Below are 21976 nucleotides of genomic sequence, written 5' to 3'. Positions count from 1 at the left end.
GGTTAGGAAAAACAACATAAAAGGAGGCTCACACTTGAATTTTTGCATCTTCATACTTACGGCGTATCGCTCAGAAAAGTCAAGTGGATTGCCCAGCGCCATTCTGAAAACCAGTGAAGTAACTGGACGAACGTGCGCCCCTGCACCAGAAGCAGGATGGAGAGTTCATCCTTCCAAACCATAAGGTGAGCTTAAACCGGGGGTTTTGGAGGAAGTCAGAGAAAAACGAAGAGGGAAAGGGGTAAGCAAGCACACTATTCAGCAGACAGTTAATCTCCTTTCTCATCTGCAGAAGGATATTCCTACGGGCCAGACAAGCAAGATTTGGGGGTCCTGTTCAATCGGTGGTCCGTATTCTGCGCATCACGCTTGAAGAGGCCACAGCAACCCAGACCAGCGCCTCCATGGGAGCCAGGTGAGCGTTACAGAACGCAAAGCCTTCCTACAAATTCCCACCCAGGCGCTATGGAAACTTCTGAGACTGACCTGTTGGCCCAACTACTGGGGGAATTACGGGCCGAAGTACACGCCGCTCGTCAAGAGACTAATGCTCTCAGGAGGGAAGTGATTGTAACAAAGGAAAGAGCTGATGACCTGGCTAGACAGCTTTTGCAAGGTCAAGCTGGACAAACTCCTTTACCCGGTTCCGGAGGGAACCCCGCTCCTGTGCTTTCCAGTAACCCGGTGCAGATTAATCTACCTGGAAACATGCCGCTGGCCCCACCCGAACGCTTTGCTGGGGACCCCAAACGATTCGCTGTATTCATGAATCAGTGTCGTTTGCATTTCCTGTGCAGACCTGGGGCCTTCCCTAATGACCAGACTAAGGTAGCCTTTGTATTGTCATATCTCAGCGGCAGTGCTGCCGATTGGTCAGTTCCACTGGTAACTCAAAATGACCCGATTCTTCGTCATTTTCAAGGATTTCAAGCAAGCATGGAAAGGTTATTTGCTCGTCACTCCCAGGGGCAGGCTCTAGATGATGAACTTCTATCTCTGCGACAGGGCAATCAAGACCTCCTTTCCTACATTGCAACCTTTAATCGACTAATTGTGGAAACTGGGTGGCCAGAGGATAAAAGAATCACGTTATTTTACAGAGGCCTACGCGGAGAACTTAAAGATGTCCTGGCCCAAGTTGTAAATCTGCCCCAAGAATGCTCAGAATATATAGACTTAGTGGTCCAATTGGATCACAGACTGCAAAACAGAAAAGCAGATCGGTCCAAGTTTGAGACCCGGGTGTTAGTCAAGACCCACGCTAACCTCAAGGGGGCTGAAGCCTCTGAGCCAATGCAAATCGGAGGAGTTAAAGGAACTTTAACTCAAAAGCAACGTGAAAGAAGACGGCAGATGCACTTATGTCTTTATTGTGGATCCTCTGGACACTTTCTTCGAGATTGCCCGGCAAGGCCACCCAGGAAGGTGGTAGGAGCCGCTGATAAAATCCATGAAACCTCTGTATCGGGAAACAACCCCGCCCGACAAGCGTAGGGGTCCACTTGCCGAGCTTGAAAACGAACTCTCAGACCTCGCATTTCATTGTGCCAATGGTCCTCGTAGATCCGGAACAGCCTAAGCGGTTGCATGCAATAAAGGCATACATCGATAGTGGGGCTATAGGAAACTACGTGGATCGTGAATTGGTCTCCAGGATGAACCTCCCTCTGCGTCCTAAAACCAGCAAAGATGTCATCACCACAGTTGATGGAACCGAAATTGCCTCGGGACCGGTAACACATTCCACAGCTGAGGTGACACTTGTAGGTCCGGACGGCCATCGGGAGGCAGTTGTGTTTGATGTAATCAAGGCTCCACAGTTTCAGGTTATTCTCGGAATCCCTTGGTTAGAGACACATAATCCTCGAATTGATTGGCGAGCGAAGAGAATCACCTTTCCGGAGTGTGCACGAACCTGCTACCCAGAAAATCTGAAGATCAGTCTAGCATCAGTAACCTCTGTCTCCATGCAACTACCTCCGGAATACCAAGACTTTCAGGACGTCTTCCAAAAGGAACAGGCCAACACGTTACCTCCTCACAGATCGTACGATTGCCAAATCGATCTGGTGCCCGGTGCACAACCCCCTTGTAGCAGGATTTATGCCCTTACTGAGCCAGAGAATCTGCATTTGAGACAATATTTAGATCAATACCTAGCCAATGGTTTCATTCGCCCGTCAAAGTCTCTGGCATCCTCGGCTTTGTTCTTCGTGCCAAAAAAAGAAGGCGACCTTAGAACTTGTATCGATTACCGCGCATTGAACCAGATAACTGTTAAAAATAGTTATCCTCTGCCTTTGATCCCTGAACTCCTTGACCAGGTGAAGGACGCTTGCATATGCACCAAGTTAGATCTCCGGGGGGCTTATCATCTGGTACGAGTAAAATAAGGCGACGAATGGAAAACGGCCTTCCGTACAAAATATGGACTATTCGAATACCAGGTGATGCCTTTCGGGTTGTGCAACGCGCCTGCTGCCTTCCAATTCTTCATTAACGATGTCCTTCAGGAACTCATCGATGTCTGTGTTGTCGTATATATCAATAACATTCTGGTGTACTCCTCTTCGGAATCAGATCACAGAAAACATGTCAGGGCCGTCCTTGAGAAATTGCGCCAGCACAAACTGTTTGCAAAGCTGGAAAAATGCGTTTTCCCTACCACCGAGGTTGAGTTTCTTGGATTCATCCTGACACCTAAAGGGGTCCGAATGGACTCACGGAAAGTGGATGCCATCCTCAAATGGCCATCACCTAGTTCGGTGAAAGGTGTCCAAAGCATGCTTGGTTTTGCCAATTTTTATCGCAGGTTTATCCCGGAATTTTCACGGGTGGGGCAACCCATCACTGCACTCTTGCGGAAGAATAAATGTTTTGAATGGACCGAGGAAGCTGAACAGGCCGTTCAGGAATTAAAAGCTAAATTTACCTCCGCACTTATTTTGAAACACCCGCGTCCTGATCTCCCATATATAGTCGAAACCGACGCATCCAACTTAGCCATGGGAGCTGTCCTGTCTCAGAGAGACCCCGAAACCAACCAACTGCACCCCGTAGCATTTTGGTCCAGAAAGGTCTCGCCGCTGGAGATAAATTATGCAATCACCGATAAGGAATTATTAGCCATTAAGTCTGCCTTTAAGGCTTGGCGGCATTATCTTCCTGGTGCCAGGCATACCATCACCGTGATCACTGATCACCGAAATTTACAATATTTAAAAACTGCCAAGGCTCAGTCTTCACGACAGCTCCGATGGGCTTTATTCTTTGCTGAGTTCGATTTTGTAATCACTTACCGTCCCGGCTGTAAGAATGGCAAAGCGGACGCGCTATCTCGAATTGGAATGGGAGAAATAGACACAAACTCAGAACCTGTGCCGATAATTCCCGAACAAAGAATCTTGGGGATAACCACTTTACAAACCCTTGAAGACATTCAAGCACGGGTAAAACTATTCCTGGACTCTTCAGCCTTGCAGGATTGGATCAAAAGGGGGACTGACTTTTCAATCAACAATGGCTTACCTTACTTCCAAGGACGTTTATTTTTACCAGAAAAGGAATTGCAAGAACTGGTTATTTCCCGTCATCACGATACTCTGATGGAAGGACATCCTGGCATTGCCAAAACAGAGGAAAAAATTAAACGACAATGCAGGTGGCCGTCCTGGCGAAAGGATATTAAATCTTTCGTGATGTCCTGTGGAGTTTGCGCCCAAAACAAAGGTCAAAAAACAAAACCCGCCGGTCTTCTTCAACCCTTAGACATTCCACCTGCACCTTGGCACACCTTGTCACTAGATTTTATCACGGACCTGCCCTCTTGTAATGGATACAATACTATTCTGGTTGTGGTGGATTTATTTTCCAAGATGGCCCATTTTATTCCGTTGAAAGGATTACCTTCAGCTTTTGTTCTTGCCAAGGAATTCCTCGAAAATATCATCCGTCTGCATGGATTCCCGTCCATACTAATCTCCGATCGGGGAAGCCAGTTTATTTCTCATTTTTGGAAAAAGTGTTGTCAACTGGCACAAAACGACTTAAGATTCTCAACCAGCCACCACCCACAGACCGATGGTCAGACGGAGAGAACGAACCAGACCCTTGAACAATATCTACGATGTATGTTGCACCAATCGGAGGGTAATTGGAAGGATATTTTATGGGTGGCTGAATATGCATACAATAACTCGATACACTCTGGAACTGGTCAGAGCCCCTTTTATACCCTATATGGACATCACCCTCGTACTTCAGACTTGGACACACCTTTGAGCCTCGAAATGCCCGCAGTGGACCATTTGCATTCTACGATTACTCAAGCCTTCAAGGATGCTACTGCACACTTACAACATGCAAAAGGGAAATACAAAAAGAATGCGGATCTGCATCGAAAGGAGGCGCCTCCTTACCAAATAGGGGATCAAGTATGGTTGGCTACCAAACACTTATCGCTCAAGGGACCTCGGACTTTTAATCCAAGGTATTTAGGCCCTTACTCGATCAAAGCTATAATGAACCCAGTGGCAGTCAAGCTAGATCTACCAGCTAACATGCGGCTTCACACTGTTTTTCATGTGTCGCTTTTGAAACCAGTGCAACCAGGAACCAGATTAATAAAGCCACCAGAACCAATCCAGATAGATGGGGAGCCTGAATTCGAGGTGAAGAACATTTTGGACTCTAAGATCTCAAAATCAAAACGTTTCTATCTAATTGATTGGAAGGGGTACGGGCCTCAGGAAAGATCTTGGGAACCCAGCGACCACGTACATGCACCTCACTAGTAAAAAGGTTCCATCGGAATTTCCCGAACAAACCGAAACCTCCTGAGGGAACGACCTTGGGAGGGCCCTTGGGGGGGAGTGCTGTCATGATGCCTACCCCCGGAGCACCAAGCCAGGCCCAGCACCCCCGGGAGCAGGCATCACGCCCCCGGGTAAAAGCCCAGCGGCCCTTTATAGGGGCTCTTTAGACTCTGTCCTGGCGCCGTTGGCGCCAGGCTCATGTTGGACATCAGTCCTGGCGCCATAGGCGCCAGGCTCATAAGGGGAAGTGTTTGGTGCACTTACCTGAAGCAGACCATGCTGCATGAAGAACCAAGCCAAATGAGGCTTAGGAGGGACTATTTTTCTGAAGGAACTATTTTGTTACTTGGGTTGGGCTGTGGAAGAATACTCACCTGGAACTTCTTCCAAGGCTATTTAAGCCACGCCCGGACAGCCACACGTGCTTCGCGTTGTTCTGCATCCCAGCAGCTGAAGGCTCACCATGTCTGCTCCTGCACCTGGACTCCAGCCACACCCGCCTCAAACCTGGAACACCTGTAAGGAAAGAAGAGAAGAGAAAGGTGAAAACCAAGAACTTATTCAACCTTCTTACCTGCATCCGGAATCTTCACGCCAGCATTCCTGAAGGAAGACTTCCATTTAAAAGCACTGCGTTGCTCGCTGCAGTGCTGCGCTTCACTCACCTGTTCCCGAGACGCCGCCCGGCTCCATCGCGGCTCTCAGCACCGGTCGCCACATCTCTGCACCTAGGGGAGAGAAGAAGAGACAAAAGGTGAGCAAGGGAACACAAGAGGAAAGCCGGATTTTCAGCCATATTACTTACCGGCTTTTCTTGGTGAACCATTCCACATCTCGGGTCGGCGCCGCATCTTTGGCAGGTACCACACCCCGGCCCCTATGGGGAAAGGACAAAAGACTTTACTGGGGAATTATAAAGACATTTAGAGAGGTCACCCTCATCACTAACTCACCTGATTTTACCACCGGCAATTTAACCCCTCAACGCATCGCCTTTGTTCTGCACCTGAAATAAAGGACAGATCACAGGTTAGGAAAAACAACATAAAAGGAGGCTCACACTTGAACTTTTGCATCTTCATACTTACGGTGTATCGCTCAGAAAAGTCAAGTGGATTGGCCAGCGCCATTCTGAAGACCAGTGAAGTAACTGGACGAACGCGCACCCCTGCACCAGAAGCAGGATCGAGAGATCATCCTTCCAAACCATAAGGTGAGCTTAAACCGGGGGTTTTGGAGGAAGTCAGAGAAAAACGAAGGGGGAAAGGGGGAAGCAAGCACACTATTCAGCAGACAGTTAATCTCCTTTCTCATCTGCAGAAGGATATTCCTACGGGCCAGACAAGCAAGATTTGGGGGTCCTGTTCAATCGGTGGTCCGAATTCTGCGCATCACGCTTGAAGAGGCCACAGCAACCCAGACCAGCGCCTCCGTGGGAGCCAGGTGAGCGTTACATACAGATGGATTTGGGAAAAATTGAAATGGAAAGCACGGTGCTGCAATATGTTGACGACATAATAATTTGCAGCACAACTGAGGAGAGGTGCAGGGAAGACTCAGTAAAAATGCTGACAGTGTTGGCTGAAAAGGGGTACAAGGTAGACAAGGAAAAGTTACAGTACTGTCAGGAACAGGTACTATACATTGGCCAACTAATATCCCAGCACGGAAGAAACATTTCACCACAAAGAGCACAAGCCATAACCAACACACCACAACCACAAACTGTGAGGGAGCTGCAACAGTTCCTGGGCCTATGCAACTACTGTAGAGCATGGGTTTCGACTATAGGTCATGCATAGGACCCCTACTCGAAGCATTAAGAGAGGCACAAAAGGGGGACAAGAGGTTGGGGTGGACGAGAGAAAAGAAAGAGGCGTTTGATGAGTTGAAACACGCCATATCCACAGCTCCCGTACTAGCCACTCCAAATTACGAACATCAATTTTTAATTTTTTCACATTGCGACTCAGCAGTAATGAAAGCAGTATTAACTCAGAAAACTAGCATGGGACACAAGCCAATAGCTTTCTACAGCGGTCACTTGGACCTTGTCATGTTAGGACATTTCCCTTGTGAACAAGGCCTCGCCGCAGCTGCATTTGCGGCGGAAAAATCATCATCGATAACAATGGGGTGCCCCACCACATTATTTGTGGAACATGCACTTTTTGCAATTTTGAACAAACCTAAGTCCACACTGACCAGACAGAGGGCGTCAGGTTACAAAATTATCTTATGCAGACCTGAATTGACAATTGTCAGGTGCAGTAACGTAAACCCAGCCAGATTCATAGCAGAAGTTGTTGAGGAAGGTGATTATGCCCACGATTGCACACAGACTATTGAAATGTACTCCAGCAGAAGGAAGGTGGAGGAGAATGCCCTTAAGGGGGGTGAGATAATGTACATTGATGGGTCATCAACCATTGATCAGAGCGATGGGATAAGGAGAACTGGGGCAGCAGTAGGTAAAATGACGGATGATTTGATGTATGTCCCAGTAAAATGCGTGCAATTACCGCAGCATTATTCGGCTCAGGCAGCAGAATTGGTTGCACTGATTTTGGCACTAAAGGAAAGTATTGACAAAAGAGTTACTATATACTCTGACAGCGCATATGTCACCTCAACGGTGAACACCAGGTTAATAAAATGGCAGAGAAGGGGGTTTAGAACAGCTGATCGCACCCCAGTACAACATGCCCTCTTGCTAGCAGAATTGATTGAATTAATTAACGTCCCCCAAGAGATAGCTTTGGTTAAGTGTCAAGCACACACTAATGGAGATGACTATATCTCAAACGGTAATGAAATAGCAGACGCACATGCCAAGCATGCTGCGTATGTTGGTGAAATATGGATCCCCCCAGAATCAGAAAGAGGGAGGGGGAGGTCAACGGTAAAACAAATGATGATGAAGGAGGGGTACACTCATCTCCCTGTAACACAGATAATGGAGTTGCAGGCAGCTGCACCAATGGCAGAAAAAGAATTGTGGGTAAAGAGAGGATGTACGATGTCCCCAACAGACGCGCTGTGGCGTCAAAATAATACTGGAAAGGTGGTCATGCCATTGGCACTTTTGAACACCGCCCTGGCCCAGAGTCATCATCCAGCACATACAGGAAAGGGAGTGATTGCAGCACGAATTAGGGAGGCTTGGTTCTGCCCCGAGTTAAATTCTCATGTCACTAATTTCATCAGCAACTGCCTCACATGCCAACAGTTTACGGCCGGTCACACACTGCAAGTGATAAAAGGTACTATACCCTGGCCATAAAGACCCTTCCTACACCTTCATATTGACTACATTGATATGATCAATGTATGTCAAGGACATAGGTAGATGATTGTAGTGGTATGTCCATTTTCCAAGTAGATCGAGGCCGGACCCTGCTCACACACGGATGCGTTTAGAGAAGCTAAATTTCTAGTGAGAGAGGTCTTCCCCAGGTGGGGTGTTTGCGAAGTGTTGCGGTCGGACCACGGCCCACACTTTGCTAATGAAATGTTTGAGCACATCACATCTTTGCTGGGTATTAAACATAAATTTGCATGTGCATACCATCCACAGGCCAACGGTAGATGTGAACGCCTGAATGGCCTATTAAAGGAGGAAATTGCAAAAATTCAGCAGACAACTAAAAAGAGCTGGTTGTACTGCCTTCCGCTGGCTCTATTTGAGCTGAGGAATAGGCCAGGATCTGATCACCACCTAACTCCCCACGAGGTGGTGACAGGACGTCAAATGCGCCTTCCTTTAACGCCAACATCAAGAGCCTTTACTGACCATGACAAAACTGCAAATGTTTTTGGTGATGAAATGTATCAATATGTGTCTTCCTTGATTACTAGTGTCGCCTTTGTATCTCAACAGCTCGAGCGCAGGCGGGACGGGTCGAAGAGCTCTCAACAAGAAGACACCAATGAGGAACAAGAGAAGGAAGGACTACGCACTATTGCGGAGGGAGATCACGTGCTCCTCCGCAACTTCAATAGAAAGTGGAACAGCCCACGCTTTACCAGGCCCCATTTGGTAGAGGCAGTGGATCCCAGAGCAGTAAAGCTACATGATAAGCGCACCTGGAATCACCTACACGACGTGAAGACCTACAAACATCAGACCCGCCCTAGCATTGACGACAGGGCCATTACAAGACCAACAACATCAACAATGCCGGCTACAGACAAGGATACAGCAACCGCCACTGAGGACAATTGTGTCACTGCCCCTGACCACTCCTCAGTAACAAACACTGCCATAGACTTTGGACACTTGCCCATAGCCCACCCCATGGTCACGAGATCACAAAGTAAACAAAATTCTGTCCAACCCAGCCCCAGTTCCCTGAGCCCCAGCCATGCCAAGGCCACCACTGATTGAAGGACATTATGGAACAAGCTTGGATGTTACACACACACATATAAAACACTTGTATGTTTTTCTTCTACTTTCTCTCGCACATGCAGGTACCGCATATCATTGTATTGTTTAGAAAGTGAAGTAACTAACAGTGTGCTCTGCCCAGGAGTAGATGCTGCCCACAGATGATAACACCCCTGTGGCCCTATCACACCAATTTGTATATCATATAAGAAGGCCAAAGTACCTAAAAAGAAGGAGGGTACGCGTATATTACACCGCATTTGTTTTGGCCATAGAACAATCATTTCCCCATCTTCACGAGCACTTGCAGGCTCTAAGAGATAGGTCACTAAGATTAGCGTGGGAACAGCTCTTCGCCTGGGCACTGAACGATTACTAGATAGGGAGAGCTTAACTAACAAATACTAACAATAATAACTAGCACATTCAGGATTTTGAGGCGGGCACCTACTCAAACAGCCCTATTGCATCTGAAGTCAATCATTTTGCAATCTTTACAATCTTTTGATAGGGGGCAGCTAGTATCACTTACGCTACTAGATCTGTCCGCAGAGTTCGACTTAGTTGATCATGCCATGCTGACAGAGAGGCTTCAGAAGGTAGCTGCTTTTTCCAACTCCGCAGCAACTTGGGTGAAACCATTTCTGCAAAACTGTTCAGCAATAGTCTGTAGTGGCATTGCAGAGGCAGACACTGTACGGGGTCCCAGAAGGAGGCTGTGTTTCTCCATCCCTTTACAATATCTTCACCTTACCGTTAGGTCATCTGCTTGAGGATAAGGGAATCAAGTTTACTAATTACGCAGATGATATGCAGTGCGTCATTCCCTTGTCCTGCGTATATCAGATGGACTCGCAGAACATCAATAGAGTCTACTCAGTAATACAGGTGTGGGTGGTAAAGAATGGGCTTGTGCTCAATGATGGGAAGACAGAAATCATGATTGTGGGTACCAGGGCCAGACTTGAGTCCCAAATATCTGCACTTTATGGCTGCAGACTGCAGGATCAACACACAGGGGAATGTCAAGACACTGAGGTATATTTGGTACAGACATTGAGTATGTGGCCCCTGTTGAATAGCATGGTCTCTAGATCAGTCCATTACATCCAATTATGGAAGATGATTTGTCCATTCTTGTCAAAGACAAATTGCATTACTGTGGCCCGGACGATCCTCAGCTCAAAGATGGATTTTTTATTTATTTTATTTATTTTTTGCATTTGGGGCTCTGTTGCAACTGGTTATAGCCTCTTCATAGGCATCAACAACGGTGATATAACTAAACTTCAGGCAATCCACAATAGCATGGTAAGAGTGGTGGATGGACTGACTCGGAGAGATCATGGTTCTCATGCTTGAAGGAGGTTACGCTGGCTAGCTATGGATGCAATATTCTTGCACTGATTACTCACCACAATAACACACAAATGTCTATCAGGCAACTATCTGGAATATCTGGCAGAGAATCTAACCAAAAAGGCCGTTCACAGAGAACACAGATCTAACTACACCAACTTGCTCTCTGTGCCCAGAACCAAATTAATCACAGTGGGGAAATGTTCTTTCTTTGCGGCAGCAACTAGGGCATTGAATGCCCTGCCACATGTCCTGAGAAGTATGGAATTCTTCAAATGTAATTTGAAGACATATCTCTTCAGGTAATTCCTGGCTCTTCTACCGGCTTCCTTGGTGTGTATTTGAGTTTCTCGCCATCTTTTTAGGTATAGGTTGTGCTTGTTTTGTCTTTGTGTTTGTACTCTTTCTAGGCTTGCACCCTTACGACTTCGGGGCCTGCTGCGCTTTATAAATAAATTAAATGAAATCACTTTGTTGATAACACGCACATATTCTTATCCTTTCCCTCCTTCAAGTATGCCATCATGGAATGGATTACCAACTGTCTCACTGAAATCCATCACTGGATGGCTATCTACTGTCTCATCCTGAACTCCAAACCAAAGTCATCTTCTCCCGGCTTCCAGTGCCAACCGTACTCTCGCGTCTCCTATCCCCACCCTGCCTGAAATGTTTGCACCCGCATCCAAAGCTTGCAACATTGGAGTCTTCTTTATTAGTGCATTCCTACTGCAACCATTCATCACTCCCACCTCATCTGCTGCTCCTATTAACCTTCTCAACATTTGGAAAATGTGTCAATTTCTTACTCAAGTCGGCATTCAAATTCTAATCTCCACCCTTGTGCTCAGCAAAATCAACTTCTGCTTGTGCCTACTCCTTGGACATCCTCTCTAATCTTGCCTCCCTCTAGAGAAAGCCATAATTTTCATTAACCACACTCTCTACAACCTACCCAGATCCTCCTACACTTCTGCCTACCGACATCATACCATACTGGTTGGCCGTGCATACACAATCACTTTCTTTTTAAATACCTTAACCTAATCTACAAAGCTGTCAATGGTCTTGCTCCACAGTATCTGTCTGACTGGATCTTTGTCAGCGACGTCATTTCACCAAAATTCAAGGGGTAGCGGAAGTGACATCATATGACCCCTGACCTCTGATGACATCACATGAAGTGATGTTATTTGACCTCACCCCCAAGTGACATCATGGGAAGTGATGGCACACAATCTTTCACCCCTTGACAAAACAGAAAGGGCAGCACATAGCATTGTTCCTCAGTACACTAAGAAACATATGTATGGTTATGATATTACTGTAATATAATACACATTTCATACAAGAATGGATCACCACGTGTAATGTTCATATCAGTGTGTATAGGCCCATATTATTAAAGTTCTGTGAATGTAAGCAGATGTCCAACACAACATCCTGGACTATTGTACATCACTCGGGCTAAACTGTAAACAGAAGGAGCATCCTGAAAGGGCCTAAACCCCAAAATGCAGACATCCAGTGCCTACCAATCGTCTGGCCACAGACTGGAAACAGCCACTGGCTAACACAAGTCCAACCAGAAGATAATCAGAGGTGCTGTACCACTTCATGTTTTACAGAAAGATCATTCCGAAGAGGCCTAAACCCCAAAATGCAGACATCCAGTGCCTACCAATCGTCTGGCCACAGACTGGAAACAGCAACTGGCTAACACAAGTCCAACCAGAAGATAATCTGAGGTGCTGTACCACTTCATGTTTTGTGAGCACTACAGCCAGCTGCTCTTTCTAGTCTCTGCTTCTCAGGATCCACGGTAGGCCGAGCTTTAGTGAGTTGGGAAACCATATAGCACACATGTGAACATTTTTCACTTCACCAAACGTCACCAAGAAGTTAGATATATCATTAACAAAGAAAGAACTGAGAATGATGGGGCATTTTATTGGGCCCAGTGTATTGAACAGACCATAAAGTGAGTATGATGTGAAGAGATTGCAAAAGTGGGGACTGGACCAAAATATGAGACAATCGGTGCTCCAACCAATGGTGCTCTGCCTTAATCATGACACAATAACACTAAGACATGAACACTGCGGAAGGCTGTCATTAAAGTGTGCCATGTACTTCAATACTTGTCAAAATGTAGTCATATTTAATTACAAACAAATGTGTTTTGATAAATAAAAAAGTTTGACTTTAATTTCTTTGGAAGGTGTTGATGATAAGAGCATTGTGAACCAGAACGAAGGGTCTTCAAGGGTCTCTAAGGTTACATCCGAAGTGGAGTAGTGCTGACCCTGGGCTTTAGTGAATAGTTATTCTCCAGGTATGTAGAGTGTAAAACATGTCTTGCAACGTGTGGAGTAGGGACACTAGCTGAGCTGAGAGAATGGCTGTTGAAGGTAAGGTACGTTTACCGTCAGATGCGGGAGAATTCGTTTTGTTGTACGTGCAGAAAACCATTTATTTGTTTCCTGCTCACATGGGTTGCAGGGTTCAAATGGGAGTGGAGGCGGTGGGCAATGCACAGTTGTCCATGAACCGACAGGACAAGTGGGCGGTGAGCGCAATGTGACTGAGATAAATATGCATGGCCTCCCCTTGTGTGAATGCAATCACAACACAGCAACGCTTCAGCTGAATGGGTTTTCCCTGTAGGCCTACTTAGTTTCAAGCAGGTGGTGCGTTGTTAGGAGTGGGAGGCATAAAATAATTACATGGACGCCTTTTAGTTTAATTACATTCTTTGCCAGCACGGTTGTGAAAGGGGATGTGTATGCAGAATGATGCAAACAGTGTTCAAAGTTGGGAGTATGTCACAAGTCACCCATAGTTGCCAAGTGCCCTCCTGTTACTTGTGTCACTGGCAACTGCAGCCAGTACTGGTTTCTCAGCTGACAGCTTTTTCCATTCTGGCACTTGCACTTTCTCCTTTCGTATGCCTGTCCAGCCATCCAAACCACAAGCCATTCTGGCTCGAAGAAAGAAAGCAAGACTTGACAGCATCAGCACCATCATGCTTACAATCTTGACAGCATCAGCAGACCTAAGAGATGGTTGACTCGAGACTGGCGAGCTGGAAGCCGCTCCGCCCATTTAGGGTCACATGGGAGATCACCCACCACATGTGACTAGGCACAGGCCCTGTGTCACATGCTTTTAGTCACAACACCCAAACACCCGCTACTAGATCTGGGCAAGCCCAGTAGGGCTCTGGCCTGACCCCCATCTCAGGCCCATGCCTGACCAAAGCTGAGGCCAGCCATGAGCCACACCAGGTGCTCATCTATTTCTTCCATTTAAAAAAAAAAGTGCTTGCATGTATTATAGCCGCCTGACTCGAAATACCCTGCACGGGAGAGCACGTTCTGCTCCACCGCTTCCTGAAACCAACAGCACACGTTGTAAGTTCACTCCTTCTGCCGCGGTATCGCTCAGCGCATTTACCATGGCTGCACTGTGCTGCTCTGATGCCGTGGACCATACTCTGTCCTTTTTTCTTACATTTTTCATTTTGTTGAAAACACTTAATTATTGATTTAAAGCAACGTTATTGTTTTGCATATCAAGATAGTAGACATAATGGATATAAACAAATCTTTAAATGGGCGCTTTGTATTGCTCACTTTAACTAGCTTAGTTTTGTAAAGTAATTGGTGCTTTGCAAGCTCTTTGAGTTGGAAATGTTCCATCATGTATATGAAAGGCTCTGCCACTGAAAAAAGAAATGTGTCCTGGCACCCATAATGGACAAAAGGCCATGCAGTCAGGGGTCCAAGGTAACAAGTATGGGGGGAACTTGCAGGGAAACTCAGGTGCCACTAAGTGGATACTGGACAAAAGGGGCTATTAGCACCTTTCGGACAGCAGAATGGGTATCAGCTCCACAACCAATCACCCGCTGCCAGCAGCACCCAATCAAGGGGACCCGGGCACCAAAAGGGAGCTGCACAGGCATGACAAGTAGGAAACTCCACGAAGGAGCAGTGATCTACCGTGGTAAGCAGCATTTTAAGCAGTACACCCTAGCTGGTAAGATAGCTCAGCGGGTTGAGCACTCATTTCTGTGATGTGTGTGTTATACTGGTTGTAGGTTCTCAAACCCAGCAAGATAAACTCAGCCTTTCATCCTGCCGAGGTAAAGAAATGGGTATCAACTTCGGTACACATTTATCAACATGTAAATATGCTCTATGTACAGTGCTTTGTAGAAGGCATTTTGGCAGCCATTCCCCAGGCTCAGGCCATGGCAGGCTCCTAGAGCCAGACCTGACCCTCAGGCTTGGCCCTGGCCCGGCCCTACCCATTAAATCTTTGGCTCACCCACTTCTACCCGCTACGCCATTGCCATTGACTGCAGCCCAGTCCAGCTTCTGTTTTTACATTTCAATTTGGGGTCGCAAGAAAGATCCCAGGGGTAGCAACTGCCCTTTATGCTGCAGTTTAATAATGTAAGATTGAACATCGTAGACTCTGTAACGCAGCGATGGAAACCAGTAGACATATCTTGACCCAATGTAATTCCTTGCTGCTTATGTATGTTAGGGGTTACGGAAAGTTTCTGAGAGATCCCGGAGGATTATGGGGGGGAGCAATTTTGGTCTGTTTTACACGGGGCCACTTCTGTGGTAGTAACATCAGCAGCTTATCACATATGGAAAAAGATTCAAATAGAGGACGCAACAGTAAAGATAAAAAATAATGTATTTGAATGTAATCTCAAACTGAGAGATTTGTTTACTAACGATTTTCCTTTTACTGTTTTGTAATATAATTAAGTGGAAATGTTATATATATAATTTTGATTTTGTAAGACAGTTTGTTGACATTTGTTTAATAACTTCTTTATTTTTCTTTTTATATGAAATGTGCTTAAAGTTTTAATGAATTAAACTAATTGCATAATAAAAAATAAAAAAATAATGTAAGATGCATCATTTCACATTTTAGCTTTACTCTTTCTCATTGGCGTTGGACGTACAGAGGAACGAGGCATTTAGATTGCCACCAGAGCCGAAGAAGAAAGCCCTGGCTGCATAGTTGAAATGACTGAAATGATTTCTAACTCATCAGACAGAGCGTTGATAGTGAAAGAGCATTCCTTGACCATAGGGCGATGGCTCATAAGATCCTGTAACCGATGGACAATGTTATGTTTATTTGGCCATGACTTCCTGTGTTCTGTATTCCAAGTTCTTTTTGTTCTGGAATGGTTATTGCTTTATAAATAAATTAAATGAAATCGCTTTGTTGATAACACGCACATATTCTTATCCTTTCCCTCCTTCAAGTCTGCCATCATGGAATGGATTACCAACTGTCTCACTGAAATCCATCACTGGATAGCTATCTACTGCCTCATCCTGAAACTGGATGGCTCTTCACTGCCTCATCCTGAACTCCAAACCAAAGTAATCACCTCCCAGCTTCCAGTGCCAACCGTACTCTCCTGTCTCCTACCCCCTCACTGCCTGAAATGTTTGCACCCTCATCCAAAACTTGCAACATTGGAGTCCTCTTTATAAGTGCATTCCTACTGCAACCATTCATCACTCCCACCTCATCTGCTGCTCCTATGTGTTTCAGTTGATGGTTGAAGCCACAGCAGAAGCTGCGCCCTGCAAGCTCAACAAAGCATCTTCTTAATCCTGCGGCTTCGCCTCATCACTGTGACGAGATGTCAGGGACATGGGCATGTCCCTGAAGGGGGCAAACGGAGCCCACAGAGGACCCCCTTCACTTTTGGGCAGCGACTGCTGTGCCGACATCTTCGCGCTCCATGGGGAAGAGATGCAGAGTGAGGGACACAACGCGGGGATCAGTGGAGGGGTGCTGAGCGCCCCAACCTGGTGTCAACCATGATTTGGGGGGCCTTGAGGGTGCGTGCATTAGCCCTAGACCCAAGCCCTCCACTGCGGTCAAGCACCCGAACACGCTTGCTGCATCATCAGAGGAAAGGACCACTCTACACGCTGAAGAGCATGTTCAGTGATCAGGGCTCTTACCAACAGGGACGTGTTGCTAGGCCGTCTAGGCCGTGCATCGATAGCATCGTCGTCCCTCAAATGAGCGAGCGGGAGAACGTAGGCGCTTGAAGTGGATCAGGTGGCAGCATTGGAGAGAAGGAAACAGTACACATGTACAGTAGCAGACCTTTTAGAGGAATAACGATATTTCAAAAAAATTAAAACAAAGTAAAAGAGCACAAGGGTACAGCCCTTGGAACCTATGGCTGTATGTTGGCTGCTGCAGTAATTCCCCCTCCTGCACCCTTTCTTGCTGAACCCAGCACCCTTCCAGTCAAATGGGACAGATGGTGGAAAATGTTTGAAACCTACATGCTTGTGATGGGAGGGGTCTAGTTCACACTCGTAAGGAAGCAGGTCCTCCTGCTTCACAACCTACGCACAGACGGACACAGTGCATCTGATGGCTTACCAGAGCTTGAGGGTGTTGGGGCTGGTGACCTCGATCACTTCACAATTGCAATCAGGAAACTTCAAGAATACTATATGCCCAAGAAAAATGTAACTTTTGAGCATCATAAGTGTTTCCAGAGACGCCAAGACCCACTTGGGTCTGTGGAGAGCTATGTAGTGGCACTTTGCACACTAAGTCCCACCTGCGAGATTGATCCCCTAGCAAACTCCTTGATTAGGGACCAATTGGTAATGTGCACCAATAGCATCAAAGTTCAACAGAAGCTTCTAGTGAAGGACTTTTTTTTTGGAGCAAGCTATGGAGCTGACCCGCAGTGTAGAACAAACAGCTCACTACATGAGGAACATGAAGCTTGAACAGCCCAATAATGAGGTGTGTGCTGTCAGAAACAAGAAAGGATATGAAGGAGGTAAAGATATGAGGGGCCTCATTAGGACCCTGGCAGTAGCCGTGCCCTTAATAAGGGCACAGTTGCTGCCGGTAATTACATTTTACCGGGTCCATGGAATGGGCAATTACCGGGTCATGCAGACCTTGCCGGACCCGGTAATTGCCCATTCCATGGACCTGGAATGGGGAGGGAGCTAACAACGGGCCCGTTAATAACGGGTCCGTTGTTAGCTCCCTGGTCCCCTCGTGGGGCCCGCAAAGGACGTCTGGTCAGACCAGACGTCCTTTGCGGGTCCCGCAAGGGGACCTCGTAATAGGGTGAAATGGGTTTAATGGCGCCGGCACCTTTTTCTGGCACCGTTAAACCCATTTCGCCAGGGTCCTAATGAGGCCTGAGGTGTTTCAAGTGGGGCAGCACCAGACGTCTGTCTTCAAGTCTGTTTTGTGTGGCCTGCAATGCCAATTGCATTAAGTGCAAGCAGAGAGGACATTTTGCTCGAGTTTGCAAAGAGGGAGGAGTGAATGATGTGGTACAAGCAGCTCCTAAGGCGGAACAGGAGGTTGCACAGTTATCTCAAACAGAGTCCAAGCCAGAAAGTGTTTGAAATTTCTGATCTTAACGGGGGCAAGAAAGGCCCCTTAGACCAGTTCTCTATGAACAGAAGGATATTAACAATGAAAGTTGACAGTGCATCTCCTTGAACCATTGTTTATGGGGAGACTTTCACAAATGTCATTGGTGGTAGAGTAGAGGATCTCTTGGAGAGCGACATCCGTCTTCATGGCTATGGTGAAGTAGAAATTGAAATGCTGGGGAAATTCCAGGTTGTGATAGGTTACAAGGGTTGAAACTGTGCAACAGAAGTGTATGTGGTAAAAAGAGGCTCATCTCTGCTGGGATGAACAGATGAGCCTAGGAATATAGATTCAAGCCAACTTAGAAGTACCAGTATCCATTGTGGATGTTCAGGATAAGTGGACAAATGAGTTCTCAGACGTTCTCTCTGACAGTCTGGGTAAGCTTGGAGATTTTGAACATTGCATTAGGTTTAAAAGAAATGCCACTCCAGCTGTCCAAAAAGTTTGGCCCGTTCCTCACCACCTTCGTGGTCATTTAAGGGTTGAACTCGACAAACTGTTGCAGAGAGGTGTGATTGAAAGGGTTGAGGGCCCAGAATAGCTATCTCCGGTGGTTCTGGTGGTGAAAGCAAATGGGAGATTGTGCGTGGATCTCAGGGATCTGCACAGAAACATATTGGTAGGCAGGCCTTCCTTGCCTGTAATCTCAGAAGGTTTGGCTCTTTTGGGAGATGCCAGGCATTTCACAGTCAATCTTTCCTCGGCTTACCACCAAGTGATTTTGGTGAAAGACTGTCAAAAACTCAATTCTTTCATCACACCTGAAGGAACATTCAAGTACCGCAGGATGCCATTTGGGCTAGCTTCATCAGCTGCTGTTTTTTAGTGGTTTATTGAAAAAGTGCTCAAGGATGTGGGGAGAGTCATTGTTTTTCCAGATTATGTGCTAGCGCATGCCAACGCTGTCGAGGAGCATGATAAGGTCTTCAGAGAAGTGTGCAAATTGAAAGAAGCAGGACTTACAGTCCAAAGGAGCAAGTGCAAGATGGGTGTGCAAAGTGAAGAGTATTTGGGCCATTGTATTTCGGCTGAAGGTATTGTTCCAAAACATAGCTTAGTTGAAGCAATAAGTTTGGCCCCTGAACCCAAGGAAAAATAACAAATACTTTCTTTCCTGGGTTTATCAGAATATTATCATAAGTTTGTAGATAATTTTGTGGTTTTGTCAGCAAGACTTAGATGGTTATTGAAGAAAGGGGTGAGATACGTGTGGTCAGAGGAATGTAAGGAAGTGTTTGAGAAAATTAAGACATGCATTTCCAATGCCAATCCTTGGGGAAGTTTTCATCCAGAAGCAAGACATACTTTACTGCCGATGGCAGCATTTTGGGTCTAAGGGCATCATTGACCCAGAGTGATGGAGAAGGAGAGGAATGCATAGTGGTATTAGCCTCTAGGGCACTAGGGGGTGCGGAGAGAAACCTTTCCTTAGTAGAGAGGAAAGCGTTTGCTGTGTGTTGGGCAGTGTTACATTTAAGTTTTTTTTGGGGGCCAACATTTCATAGTAACATTGGAGCATAAATATCTGGTGCATATGTTATCTAGTGTGAGTTGGAGCAGAGGAGGTGGTGCAAGTGATGAGGAAGAATGGGATTATGCGGTTGCAGAGGATGAAGTTTTAAAGGTGATTACTGAATGGGTAGTCAAGGGATGGCCCAGTCGAGATGTGTTGGATTGGAAATTGGATAGGAAATTTCAACCGTATTCGGAAGTCGAGGACGGATTATCCTTGGTGGGGGCAAGAGTCAGAAGGGGGACACAATTTGTTCCTCCAGAGGGGGTCAGGAGGAAAATAATAAAGTTGGCTCATCAAGATTATATGGGGGAGAATGCAGCAAAAAGGGGGTTGCGTCAGAGCTACTGGTGGCCTATTATGGATGGATCAGTTGAAAGATTAGTGAGAAATTGTGGAGAATGTTTGTTAAGTGACAAGAACAAAGTCATTCGTGAGACTCCCTTAATTCCGGTTGAGGTGCCAGCCCAGCCCTGGCAGAAAATTGCTGTGGATTTGATGGGTCCCATTCAAGGGTTGGGAGATGAATGTAAGTATTTGTTTGTTATGGTGGACTACCACTCAAATTGAGTGGAATGGGAATGTGTAATAGAAGCGACATCTGTTGAACTAGTCAGATTACTGGAGAGTGTGTTCTTCAGAAAAGGGATTCCCAGAATTTTGGTTACCGACAATGGTGTACAATTCTCATAAAAAATGATGAGGACGTTTTTGAAAGACTATTTCATATCTCTTGTTTACACGGCACTGTACCATCACAGGGGCAATCGCTTAGGGGAAAGGGTCAACAGATTCATCAAGGGTGGAATTCAATTAGTATTGATAGCTGTGTTGCCTTGACGTACAGTGTTGAGACAGTTGGTTTGGGGATATTGCACCACCCCACACTCAGTGACAAAGGTTTCACCTTTTGTTTCATTGCAGGGCCGCGAGTCAGGGACCAAGCTACGCTCTGGATGGATGGGCTCAGCAGTCCCGGTTTGGGTGGACTGTGAGAAAGTTATGAGAGTGGTGAGAAAGGGGCAGGATCATTATAAAAGGGTTTTTGATGAGTGTCATGGAGTGAAGGACCGCATGTCTGCTGTTACTGATTTGGTCTTAGTGAAGAACTCCAGCGTGGGTCCCAAGTGTTTTGAAAGAAAGTTTATGGGTCCCAAATTAATTACAGCTGTAAGGAATGATGTGGTGATTGTTGAGGGAGGTGAAGATTGGTCAATGGGCAGATTGGCTTATTGAAAAAACGGTGTGTTGTCAAGCGATACTGAGGAGAAGGGGGAAGGAAAAAATGATGGACCGTATTTGCAGCAGTGTGGGGGAGCCACAAGCGATGACCATGATGGTGTCAGTGTTAATAGCAGGGTGAGGAAAGCCCCAGGATATTTGAAAGACTTTGTACAGTGTCAATGCTTTTTGACAATGGCCTCAATATAAGTATGGCAGTAAGGTAACAACGGTGCCGATAGCCGACGGCACTTTGCTACTGACTTTGATACCGTACCACCATACTGCGAGCTGTGATCGTGGGTGCCGCACTGCCGGCCAGGTCAGACCTGGCAGGCTGACAGTCACCTGCGAGCACAGCAAGTCGGATGCAACGGCACTGTTGTAAACAGTGCCGGTGCATCCGATGTCCCCATTCCCATTGAGCCTTATTGGGCTCAAATGGGAATGGGATGTACCGGGACCGGCACCCGCGAAAGGGCAATTACCGGGTCTGGCTGGGCTGGAATATCCCGGTAATTGCCCATTTGCGGGTGCCGGACCCAGATGCGAGTTTGCAGGTCGCCGTGCCGGTTGGAGGCCACCTCCAACCTCGTAATGAGGCCCAATGTTTTTTGTTAAGGTTCACAGTCACTGTGATTTTCACAAGTTGTTTATTTCACCTTGACAGCCAATTGGTTGTCAGTTCTTCATCTATTTGCCAGTTTTTTCTTTGTTTTTTTGTTCCTGTGTTTTCCATTGAACTTGTGATGAGTTCCTATCGCTCTCTTCATTTGTTGTTGTTCTATCATTAAGGGGGAAGATATGTTATGTTTATTTTGCCATGACTTACTGTGTGCTGTACTATGTTCTGTATTCCATGTTCTAGAATGGTTATTGTTGGAATGTGTCAGTTGGTGGTTGAAGCCAACGCAGAAGCTGCGCTCTGCGGGCTCAACAAAGCATCTTCTTAATCCTCTGGCTTTGCGTCATCAGACAAGTCTATAAAGCAACCATTATTTTTGTTGCTATGCACACTGGACACAGGGCCTGGGAGGCAAGTGGAGAGCAGAGAGGTCCACCTCATAGACACTTTGCTGAAGATGAGGAAGGGGAAAGACTCCAGATTCTAGGAGCCGAAACAAGAAATAAACACGCAGTTTGGTTTGAAGGGAGTTCAATATTTTCAATCTTTGCTCTTTTTCTTTTATACAAGAACTG

General features: G+C 46.3%; 1 long non-coding RNA gene across 1 annotated transcript in view; it reads left to right on the top strand.

Moving 5' to 3' along the window:
* Positions 1-12772, top strand: part of LOC138447796 (uncharacterized) — a 54788-nt gene extending 42016 nt beyond the window's left edge. Inside the window, exon 2 of the long non-coding RNA XR_011259952.1 lies at positions 8695-12772. This is a non-coding gene — a long non-coding RNA (uncharacterized lncRNA). The remainder of the gene's footprint in view (positions 1-8694) is intronic.
* Positions 12773-21976: the final 9204 nt, after the last annotated feature.

Source organism: Ambystoma mexicanum, chromosome 1p (assembly GCF_040938575.1).
Source record: "Ambystoma mexicanum isolate Mex_15411 chromosome 1p, UKY_AmexF1_1, whole genome shotgun sequence".
Classification (NCBI taxonomy): Eukaryota; Metazoa; Chordata; class Amphibia; order Caudata; family Ambystomatidae; genus Ambystoma; species Ambystoma mexicanum.
This window is presented reverse-complemented; position numbering and strand designations above follow the sequence as displayed.